Genomic DNA, 12,993 nt, shown 5'->3' with positions numbered 1-12,993 from the left:
TGAAGGACTGCCATAAGAGGTGGGATGACCTCAGGCTCTGGGTGCGCAACCTCATGACTGCACACCGCCAACACAGCACTGGCAATGGTGGAGGCCCTGCATCCCCTCTCAAGTTGCAAGCATGGGAGGAGCGCTGCAGCAGTGTCATGCACCTCGAAGGCATCCACGGCATAGGAGAGGCAGAGGCAGAGGCAGGAGTGAGCCCAACTGCACATGCTGGTAAGTGTACATAGTACAAAGCCATAAGTGTGAATGGGAGTGACCCTATGGACCCACTCACAGTGCCCCCCCCAACAGGGCAGGAGTGACCCAATGGACCCACTCACAATGCCCCCCCAACAGGGCAGGAGTGACCCAATGGACCCACTCACAATGCCCCCCCCCAACAAGGCAGGAGTGACCCAATGGACCCACTCACAATGCCCCCCCTCCAACAGGGCAGGAGTGACCCAATGGACCCACTCACAATGCCCCCCCAACAGGGCAGGAGTGACCCAATGGACCCACTCACAATGCCCCCCCCAACAGGGCAGAAGTGACCCAATGGACCCACTCACAATGCCCCCACCAACAGGGCAGGGGTGACCCAATGGACCCACTCACAATGCCTCTCCCAACAGGGCAGGAGGGACCCAATGGACCCACTGACTGGCCAGATGACAAGTAACACATCCCCAAAGCATGAACCCTGGAAATGCACACAGTGCGTGCCTGAATGGAAGCAGACACACACACACCTGAGTGCATCAATAGTCACAAGTGTGTATATGCAAGTGGTCATGGATTATCATGTTGGTTGCATGTGATGGACACATCTAGTAACATCACACAACTAACAGCATGCCCTCTGTATCCCCACAGTCGAGACAAGTGACAGCGACGGCCAAGAGGCAACGCAGCGGCCACCTGCACACGCCCAATGCAGCACTTCTGCCCAGGAGGATGATGCCAGCTGCTCCAGCACACAAGCACCGGCTGCATCAGGCACACCGGCTATATCAGGCACACCGGCTACATCAGGCACACCGGCTACATCAGGCACACCGGCTACATCAGGCACACCAGCATACGCCACCATCCCCATGCAGGCACCCACCCTAGCCCCGGATGACGATTCACAGCCCATCTGCACAGCTGAGGAGGCTGCATCAAATGATGGAAGTGCCCCGGCCATGCAGGCCGCAGCAGTACAACAGGGTGGGGGGGACAACATGGATGAGGTGTCACCCATCCATGGCCTACAGTTCAGCCCCCAAGAACTGCACAGCCCCATGTGCTCCCCAACTCCCTCCATGGCTGAGCTCAGTTCACGCTTGCAGCACTTTGAGCAACAACAGGCCACCCTGACGCAGCTGGTGGAAAGTCAGCTGGAGGAGGCCAGGCTGCAGCGTGAGGAGGCCGTGCATCAGCGGGAGGAGGCCAGGCTGCAGCGTGAGAGCAATGCTACGTCGGTGCGGCGGCTCTCCAGGTCGATTGGACGATTTGCAGCCACCATTGTCACTCTGGCACGCCATGTCAGGGAAGGGAACAGTGTGCAATCCAGCATTGCTCAGTCAATGTTGGTAGCCCAGCAGGCGTTTCAAGGGCGCTTGCCCACAGTCACACCGACAGTCACCTCAGCCAGCACCACCCCATCCAGCTCTGCCACTGCTAGGACACAGAGGCGTTCTAGTCGGCTGACTGGAGCCGCCAGCAAGGACACGGCACCGCATAAGCACCCCCGCAAATTGTGGCATGTGGGGATGCCAGTCAACATGACATTTGGGGACACCATGGGTGTAGGGGGGTGGGTACGTTTGGGTGGTGGGTGGGCACGGATGTACAGCTTACCTACCCAATGCACTTTCTTACCTGGTTTATTGAAAATACAACACCTTTGAAAAGTACCATAATGAGTGGACATCTGTCATTTCATATGCAGTACAATTAAAGGGTATTTCCGGTCCTAAATTTTTATTGTCCCTACGGGTCGGCCATGTGTTTTTCATAGGTAGACATAAATCCCCCATCTACTGAGACTCGCTGCCACCACCGCCATCAACTTGGTGAAAACTCTTGGGGCGGAGGTTAACCCGAATGGCAGAACTCGAAACTGATAGTGAGAATTGCCAATCACAAACCTTAGGTACTTTCTGTGCTTGAGATGGATTGCCACATGAAACTAAGCATCCTGAAGGTCCAATGATACCAACCAATCCTGGAGTTGGAGAGCCTGAAGGATCTGAGAAAGTGTGACCATCTTGAACTTGTCCTTCCTTAGGAACTTGTTCAAGTTTCTTAAGTCCAAAATGGGTCTCAGTCCTCCGTCCTTCTTTGGGATGAGGACATATGGGGAATGCCAACTCTTGTTCCTCTCCGCTACAGGTACATCTTCTATTGCACCTTTCTGTACCAGGGTTAAGACTTCCTGCAACAGGAGCGGATCCGGATGTTTGACAGAGTTGTATCCCGGGGGGTGATTCTGAGGTTTCTTTAAAAAAAGGAAGGCAGTAACCGTGGGATACTCTTTCCAGCACCCAAGCATCTGAAGTAATGCCCCGCCATTCTTCTAGATGTTGTGAGATTCTGCCTCCCGCCAGGGTCTTGTGGGATCAAAACCTCAGAGTGGTTTTGTGGCAGCTGCAGCAGCGGCTGAAGGCATAGATGCCTCTGCTGGGGCAAATCTAGCATCTTTTCCTCGCCCCGAGGAAATTTTCTTTGACCTCTCTGACTGGCCTGCCCTCTTCCTCTTCCAATTGAGGAATAATAACGAAAAGGACAACCCCTCAAGGAAGATGAGCCTATGTAGGGGCGTTGCTGAGGTTGTCTTATAGCGGCACTGAGAGATTTTGCCGCCGCTTTGGAGGTCTGCAGCTTCTCCAAACTTTCATCTGCCTTGCTGTCAAACAACCTCGAGCCGTCAAAGGGCATATTAAGAAGCCTGGATTGCACATCCGGAGCAAAATCAGACCTTCTTAGCCACGCAAATCTACGTAGCAACGTGCTAGTTACCATGGACCTCCAACCCTGATTGAAGGCATTCTCCCGAAGCCTCCTTTCCATCCCTTAGATGGCTAGAAAGCCATCACGCGCTTCACCTTCTGGGATGTGTTCAGCTTCCGCTGACATGCAGCCCCACAGGGTATATTTGAAGCTTGCCAAGATACAGGTTACATTAGTAGACTTCAAAGCCATACTGCCGGATGTAAAAATCTTCCTAGACCATGCATCCACCTTTTTATCATCCCTATCTGGAGGGATTGTAGGTTATGCAGCATTTCTTGTGGAAGTGGCTGCTTGTACTACCAGACTTTCTGGAGTTGGGTGTTTGTTCAGGTATTCCGGATCAGAATTGCAAGGTCTACATTTTGACACAATTTTTTTATTTACTGCCAGTATGGCTTCAGGGTGTTCCCATGCAGAATTAACCCTTCTCTGCAAGGCAATGTGAAAAGAGAGAATGGGGTCTTGTTGAGATGTTCCTGATAGTATATCAGTCATGTCATCATCCTGACAGACTGGTGAACTTCTACCCCACCCCATAAATTCTGTAACTTTATTCATGAGTTTTCTGTAACCCGCATCAGCCTGCTCTGATGGGTCTGGCTTGTCAAATACGTACTCTGGAGAAGTGTCCAGACCACTTGCTGTTGAAGACATTTTTGTAGATCTTGAATTTTTGATTGAGGATTAATTAATTCCTCTGGAACAGATCTTGTGCCAAATTTAACACCAGCAGAGGTGACTTCTTCCTCTTCTGTTGATTCTCCCTCACAGATGCATGACATGGTCCTAATAAAATCATGTCAACTCTCAGGTTGAAAAATCTTTTCTGGTAATGTGGGTTTTTCCCTTATTAAAGGCTTGGGCGTCGACGTAAACGTTGATGGCGCCGATGACGTAATCACAGCCTTCGACATAATCGAGGGAACCTTCGATGATCTCGATGTAATCATCGAGGGAGTTCCGGAAACTGTCGAAGGAGCTTTCAAAGTTATCGATCGTGAACTCGGCGTAGCTTCCTTTGAAGGAGTTGTCGACTCGAGGGCCTTGATGTTGATGGCGTTGATGTTGACTTTGATGGCGTATGATGTTTCAACGCCATTTTGTTTCCCTCTACCTTCGATTTATGCACCAAAAGGTCTTTTTCATGAGGTGATTGAGAAGAGTCCCTCGATGACACCCTCGATGACTTTTTATCAGCTTTTCTTGCTTTGGACCTTCCTCTGTCACGTTTTTCGTGAGTAGGGGCATGGTCTCCTTTAGCCTTTTTTGAGGGGTTCTGAGCCACGTTCTCAAAAATGTTTAGCATGGAAACTCAAAAGGCTTCCCATTTACTAGGGGAGTCATGCTTTGATGGGCATGCTATCACCTCCTCTGAAGACGTCGAGGAGGATGAGGGAGATCGATGCCGTCTTTTCTTTGTCTTTTTTGATGACAAAGAAGACTTTCTCGATCTACTCCTCGACCTATGTTTTTTACGATACGTTTTTGAAGACTCAGCCGAGTCTTTCCCCTTCGAAGTAGGCTTTGATGAACCCTCACCCATCGCAGTTTATCTCTACGTTCTTTTAAGGCCTTATGGGTCATCGACTGGCACCAACCACAGTCTTCAATTCGGTGGTCGGAACCGAGGCACCAAAGACAATTTGTGCGTGGATCAGTCAAAGACATTTTATTTCAACATTTCAAAAAGTCAACAAAAAGAAATCGATGAAGAAAAAAGAAGCTTATGTGGCTCAACAAAGAAATACAGATTTTCCTCAAATTTCGGAACGATCACGAAAGGAGACGACAGCTCAACAATTGAATGAAATGTGTGAGCTGCCAATGGAAAGCCATGACCAGCCGGCCAACCATGCCATCAATGTAGAAGAGCATATTGAGGGGCCAAAGACTGGGCCAACAAAATCTAACGAGATGCACCCCAGAGAAGATCAGCATGGAAGGAGGGATCACTTGGAGGCTCAAAGAGATTGGGCCCCCTGGATTCCAAAAAGTAATACTCTTGAGCTTGAGAACATTCTTTAAATTAAAGGGCCTGTACATTTAAACTGAACCAAGGTTTGATGATTTTTACAGCTATTCTGTCACTTAGATCTCTCCATTCAGGAGACACTGATTTCATAACAATCCCACCCTCCCGTTTGAATAGACTAACTGTACACTTCTACTCGAGACTGGTTGCAATACTAGTGTGGGATCAGGTTGACACTTTAAGATCAATGGACTTTGATGTAATCCATTTCCAAAACCAAGCCCAGATGGATATCTTTTTTCTTGAAAGGGTAGATCTGAAGGATCTTGGCCTTAACAAGTATCTTAAGGGCCAGAATTTGAGGATTTGGACAGCTACCTCTCTCACTTCCGTGGGATGGGGGATCCGCAAAATGAATGGATCTACGGGCGATTGGTCTTGGCTATTGAGGCTATCTGTAAGAATCTCCAGCCTCAAGGAATCCAACAAAATCTTTAAATGTTTTATCTTGGAATTGTTGTGGATTCAACCGATTTACGAGAACTATCCAATCCAGAATCCCTGTTACATAGTTATGACAAATATATGATCCAAGAAACATGGTCTCTCTGCCCGTTTTTGTTAATGGATAACAGAATTGTTCTCATTTAGCTAAAATGTAAGGTTTAGGGAGACTTAGCGGGGGTCTGTCAATCCTTATTGACATAGTCTGGGTCTTGAGGCCTCCTTGTTTAAAGACTATTTTTTCAGGATTTTAGCAATTGGGATTAACATACCTAAAATCAATATGGAAATCCTGCTCCTGAATTAATACTGGAATACGGCCAAAATGACACTCAATAAATATAAGGAAGAATTGTCACTTATTTTAAAGCGTTGGCTGGGTTCAGGTCAAGCCCCAAATTTCATAGCAGGAGGGGATTTTAATGCCGAATGTGCAGTTGCATTTACAATCTAAAAGGCACACCTTCAAAAAAAGTTAATACAGAGTCTAGGCAGTGGGAGGAATCTTGGTGTGAATTCTTTGGCATCTGGGATTGTTTTCTAGTGGTGACCAAGGGAGAGGATTTTTCGAAGAACATTCTATGTGTGGTCTAGGGGTATATTAACCTCATGGATAGACCATATTTTTGTGTCCTCGTCTCTAGTCTCCCATTGCACGGCATTAACTATTCTTGAATTGCACTCTAGTGATCATCGACCCCTATCAATTAGACTGACTTTTGCACTAAAAAGTTAGAATTTCGACCCTGGTTCCCTTTTCTAGAAATAGGCATTAACGGGTCAAGGGTGAGATGGTATACCTCCCTACTTATTAGATTCACTCAACAAATAAGGGAGGTTGCAGGAAGATCTATCAGCCAGAATGTTTTCTCATGCAGTAATATTAATATTACTGTGGCTGAGTGTCTGGCATAAGTGACATCGAGGGGTCCAGTATTCAATCAGAATAATCATTACATCGGTATGATTCTAGAGTGGCAAAAGCAAAACAAAATCTAAAATCTTCAGCTCTGTAACCTTCATTACTGTAATTTATCAGAGAAAGACAATCTATTTGAAAAACAGAAAATTAGGCAGCGATATAGAAACGATGACAAAACTATGAAGTTCCAATTGCGTGTAAAAGATGGCCAATTGGCAGTCAAGCATTTAGTAAAACAAGATATAACCTAATTTTAAACTTACTACTAAAACTGTTGTGATAGAGGTGGTGGTGGCGGAAGTATCCATAATAAGTGAGAATACTTGGACAACATATTATGCTACTACTTTCAAAGATCTAGGGATGGGTGGGATGCCTGATCTACCTAGTGATATATCGCAGGCTAACTAATGGACAGCATTTACCCAGAAGACCCTGAACTTCTTATCAAGAAAAGTAAAGGCTCAAGGGCCCCGCGCCCTGACAATCTAGCCCCTATTACATTAAAGCAAGATCCAGTCTTCTGGGCATCCATTTTAGTAAAGCTGTTTAGAGAAATCCTGGAAACAGGAGTGAAGCCCCCTTCATGAAGTGCGGCATATATTCTTCCCATATATAACAAAAGGGTGATATGTCTAATCCATCCAACTATAGACCCATTGCCCTTTTAGATGACACATGTAAAATCTTTGCTCCCGTGGTCTTGAAGGAGTTTGTGATGTGGGTGACCAAACTAAATATCTTGGTTCCCAGTCAGATGGGTTTAAGGCAAAATGTGGGAACCACTCTGAATGAAGCTATCCTTTCACATATTCATGCTGCGGTGGCTGCGAGGTCTATTGGCACAGTTTATATGTCCTCCTCAGACCTCTGTAGTGCCTTTGACACAGTTAGTAGACTGATTATTTGGCACAAATTGATAAAGAAGAGGGTGCCTCCTCCTCTGATAAAACTGTTATTTTTGCTGCACCATAATGCACCTGTGAAGATTAGGCTTTCGAAAGAAGGATACCTGTCCTGCCCTATCACCACCACGTTGGGCCTGAGACAGGTATGTTTGCTCCCCGCACATATCAAAATATATGTTGAACCACATGCAAAAAAAGTAGTTAATGAACATAAATACAGCACTGCACAAGGAAACCATTAAAGGGCTTGCAACGTGTTTTAAAATAAGACGTTACCAATGCAACACCCAATCACACAGACACACCTCTACAGAAACACACCCAAGCCTGCCCCACCATATTATATGGGGTCAACCACACAAAAACGTACCAACCTCCAAATTCATGATTCCTCACAGGCATGCAGCAACCACAGCGGCCACAATAGAACATACGTTTTCCTTTCAAACCAACAAAACACTAATGGGCATACATGCGCACACACACACACACCCCAATACAGCAAATACAAATCTTACATGAAAACATACTGCTTTCTCTGTTTGTTTCACAGTATGTTTAGCAGGTGGGGCCTGTTAAGCAAAGTTTGTATGGTACCCTTTGGGACCACTACACACAACTAGGACTGCAGGTGTAAGCAACACCAAGCTTTGGTATAAGTCTGTACCACACAGTTTTTGGTAGCGAGCTGAGCAGCCAGGTTTATCTCAAGAGGGAATGTGAGCTTGTAAGGATGTTACACAGAGGTCTACAATCACAAGTATTCAGATAGACACTTAAACTCAAGGTTTCTTGGTAAAACACTTCTTCATTTATTTACACAGTCAGTTAGAAAACATTCACTAAAAGGAGACAATCAATATCACACAAAAATATACTACAATACTTCACACTAACCGATTCTGAAACATTTACACTACTTTGAAGGAGGAGCAAAATGGCATTAAGAGCAGTTGAAGTAAGAGCAAAAAGGCATAAATTACTAAAACGAATATCAGTTACCCTTAAACAGTGCAAATAGTTTGAGTTCACCAGAGGAGTTGATTCAATGCAATAGGTAGGCCAAAGCCAATGGGCTAGTGTCTTGTATAGGTAACAACGGTTCTGTTATTTAAACGGAAGTCTTTGCCACGTTTCTCGGAAGTAGTTCACGGAAGAAAGATTCATTTGTCTGGTCACAAGCTGACTAGGCCAGCAAGTTGCCAAAGTTTTACGCACTTTCACAGTGAGAGGTAAGTTCTCTCGGTCGGGTTTTCACCGTACCTTATATTGAACAAAAAGATGCAGCTGAAGATGTCTGTTCCTGGCAGTTCCTGCAGATCTCACTGATCCTGAGCCTCAGTCTTGGGGACAAGAGGGAGGACATTGGGGACTCCTGCACTGCACAGGGACTGGTCACAAAGCTGGCAAACTGGCAAATCTTCCATTCCGGGAGCTGTCTTAAAGCGCACAAGCTGGTGTCCTTCTCCCTGGTTATTCGGTTTCCTGCAGCACTCTGAGGAAAATACAACCAGCTCCGAGAATGTTGTCCACGTGGCTTAAGAGTTGATTGGTCCTACCAACTCAAAGAAAGAAGTCGTCCTTAAAGGGCTTCTCTGTCGAGGTGAACTTGGCGATTCGGACCTGCAGCAGGGCACCAACGGGCAAACCAACGGTCCAGTAGTTGCAGCAGTCGTCCTCTTCCAGCTCGTCTTCGGTTCTTTCATTCCAGTGTCGACTCTGCCTTTCAGTCCAAGAGACTTGCCTTTTAAACAGTTTTCCCCCATTCATTCCAGCCTAGCTGCCACTCACCGAGCAGGGTGGCTGTCCTTGCCGGACAGTCAGCCAGCCAATCACGCCAGAGTGCATTTGGGTCTCCTAGGAGATTAAGAACAGGGAGTTTCAGACACCTCCCTCACTTCCGGCCCACCCCAGACACTCGGGCGCCAGAGGCGGTCTTCAGTCCTGAAGACCGCCAAAGGCGTAGAAACAAAGGGACCAAACCTAGTTTGGCGTGCAGAGACAAACTCCAGAAGGACCTTTCCAAAACGAAATGGTGAAAAAAGAAGACTGGGACCTGTTTAAACAAATGGGGCTCAGACGCCATCTTGAAAAACATGGCTCGGCGATTTTTAGCTACCTGTGTTCGCGGTCGAGAAAAATCATCGTAGTTCTTTGTAAAACCACTGCCACTAGCCATTTTGATAGAAAAGGGTAGCATTTGACTGCTACATGAGTTTCCAGACATAGGGGATACTAGGTAACCACTCCAGCACTCTACTGTAAGATAGTGTGTGCTGGGTCTAGGAATTTAAAAAGACTATTAAAGTCAATTTAACTTCCCATTCTCTGGGAAACAGTAGTTTATCCCAGAGAAGGTATTTAAACCTTGTAACAGCCTAAAAAGCGTCCCTGTGTCACTGCACTGAGGGTGCTGTTTGACACACATGAAAAGATGATGCCTATGGAGTTGTCTAAAACTCCATAACCAAAGAAAACACAAGAGTAAAACACACAGAATTAAACGTTCAAAGTCCCAAAGTTTAGCAAAAGAGCTGGAGGGCTCTAAGGTGGGAGAAATTGGCACAGTTATGAAAATTCTCCCTAACACTCATCCCCCCCAGACTAAGGAACAGAAAGGAGGTTCTAATCCCCACCAGGATGGATCTCTTGTTGCAGGTCGGTCAAATGGCCTGCTGAGTTCACCAGCAACCTTTTGTAACCCTTGCTATGACACTTTTTATCAGTGGTTTTAATTTGTAAACTATATGACCTACAAACCCTGTTTGGTACATCTCTTTTATTTAAGGTATAGGGGACCTGCTCTAACAGTCCCTCAGAGGTTGTAACAACCTCTGAACCTTCAATAGGCTTTTTCAAAGGGTCTTTAGAAAGGAATCCCTTAGACCTAGAGGGACCTCCATGGTTCCTTACCACCTCTCTCACAAGAGCAGGTTGGGTCTCAGGTAATTTGGTTTGAGGGGCTGTGGGCAAGCAGGGTACATGCTTCCACTTCCTCTGAGATGTGGTTTTACCTGTTTTAGAAAGTTTCCCTCCTAACACTAGAATTTATACTGGAGTTTTCAGTAGAAGATCCAACAGTCTTAACGTGTTTAGCCTTAGGCCTATTTTTCCTGGTTTTCCACCAGCTTGGAGAATTACCAGCTCTCACAGGCCTAGGGAGGGTTCCAATATGTCTATCCACCTCTTCCGCAGAAGTAGGGTGGGTCAGAGACTTTACAACTGGATGGGCAATGTTGGAGCTTGGTTGGGGCTCCCATTTCCCTACTATTCTAGCCTCAGATTTGCCTTGGTTAGAGGTCAACACATGGGCATACAGTGTCGGGTCTCTGTAGAGGGTCCCACGGGCTCAGAGGGGTCTCTTAAGGTTGCTTCTCTAGCCAATTTGGTTTGGTTCTGTTTCTGTGTACTGGGAGGCCTGGGGGTACTGAACACTACTCCTATAGTTTTTAAGTCATTCCCCAACAGGCCTCTCCCAGGCACCTCACTCTGAATACTGACAAGAATCCTCACTGTCATATTGTTACACTGAATGAGAGCTGGTAGAATTGAAACCAATTGGGCAGGGCCTCAAGCAAATCTAGTGGTACCTTTGGGCGCCTTTGCAACATCCTCAGGCTTGAAAAAGCTTTCATCCACAACTGTTCTGCTGGCCCCAGTCTCTCATGGCAGGAGTGTCCTGGCCATTTACAAGAACACTGTCCATATAATACCCTTTGGAGTTCTCTGGAATGAGGTTGTACAGATCCATATTCTGCTTCTTACCCAGACCCAGGGGCTCTAAGGATACATTGGCTTGAACACCCAAGGGTTCTTCCGCCAATAAGTGAAAGTGGTCACTAGCCATATGTACCTCTTCCTCTGGGGAGAAGGCTAAGAAGGCACTGCTGACCCCTGCAAGTTTACCGTGGCATCTGGGATCTCCTTTCAATTGGTCTACCGACCCACAGACATAACATTTTCCAAATGCTCTCTGGAATGGGGGTTTCTGTTGACCTCCCTCTGGTTGAGCACCAGAGGATTCACTACACCTACCACGTTTCCCAGGGGCCTTAACCTTCTCTGGTTTGGGGACCTCTTCTGGGTGGTTGGAATTAGAGCTATCTTTATTCTCACCTTTGTGCTGCTGCTTCCCCTCGTCCTTTTTGTGAGTGGCCCCAGAATCCTTATGTGTGGCCCTGTTGGCTACCCAGGAGTCAGCTGCTCTTGCTAACTTTTTGGGATCAAGCTCTTTAGAGTCAGCTAAATGCCGTCTCAGCTCAGGAGAACAGGCATCAAAAATAGTTTCCAGTAAAAACAGATGTCTCATTCCTTCAAAATTGTTAACTCTGTAATCCTTTACCCAACCATCTAACTTCTTCAAACATTCACACACGCAGGTAGCCCAAGGGGTACCATCATGCTTTTTGAGGGTCCTAAACTTCTTAAGGTACTGGGAATTAGTTTTTCCAAATCTAGCTATCAAAGCTAGCTTCACATTTTCATACTCCAATCTTTCAAGTTCCCCCCCATTACAGCGTCAGTTGCAACCTGGGGGAGCCTAGCCAAAAGCCAAGGAATCAAATGATTCCCTTTGAAACCCTGTGAAACCCTGAATCCCATAGTTATATTCAAAAGCAGCCACCCATCCAAAATATCAAGTTTCACCTCATACATACTCACAGCGTATTTAGGCATGTAAGGTCTCTTAGGACTGGAAGACCTAGGAGACTCTTGGATAGAACTATTTTCAAGAGACAATGGGCCTCATTACGAGTCGGCCGTGCCGGAATACGGTGATTCCGTGACGACGGTTACACCACTTCCGCGACCGCAAGGTTGCGGAAAGAAGGGCCGATTACGGCACTTGGGTTGCGCGCAACACACCGAGGCTGAAACGGAGTCACCGCCGTCATGTAAACACCCACGCACATGGACTTTACGCCACAGAAAACGGTGCTAAACCCGTGTCCGCCCCCGCCGACACGGAAACACCGGAAGCAGAAACACCAACACCGGAAGCGGAAACACCATGACCGCGGGAAAAAACGGAAACAGAGAGCCAGCCATTATATAAAGCACAATCCACTGCCATCCTCAGACACAACAGGTCAGATTACCTCCCTGAGACTGACAACTCATCGAATGGCATCCAGGATACCAGCACGCAGACAGCGAAAGCTGCGCTTTAGTGAGGCTGAGCTCACAGTTCTAGTGGACCATATTGTTGAGCATGCAGAAATGCTCTTTAGTGCAGACGAGCGGCACGCTACTCAGCAACGGCGCAAGGAGGTGTGGGCGGAGGCAGCACGCAAGTGCACAGTGGTCGGTGTGACCACACGCTCTGTGAAGGACTGCCATAAGAGGTGGGATGACCTCAGGCTCTGGGTGCGCAACCTCATGACTGCACACCGCCAACACAGCACTGGCAATGGTGGAGGCCCTGCATCCCCTCTCAAGTTGCAACAATGGGAGGAGCGCTGCAGCAGTGTCATGCACCTCGAAGGCATCCACGGCATAGGAGAGGCAGAGGCAGAGGCAGGAGTGAGCCCAACTGCACATGCTGGTAAGTGTACATAGTACAAAGCCATAAGTGTGAATGGGAGTGACCCTATGGACCCACTCACAGTGCCCCCCCAACAGGGCAGGAGTGACCAAATGGACCCACTCACAATGCCCCCCCAACAGGGCAGGAGTGACCCAATGGACCCACTCACAATGCC

This window comes from Ambystoma mexicanum, chromosome 14 (assembly GCF_040938575.1).
Source record: "Ambystoma mexicanum isolate Mex_15411 chromosome 14, UKY_AmexF1_1, whole genome shotgun sequence".
NCBI lineage: Eukaryota > Metazoa > Chordata > Amphibia > Caudata > Ambystomatidae > Ambystoma > Ambystoma mexicanum.
This window is presented reverse-complemented; position numbering follows the sequence as displayed.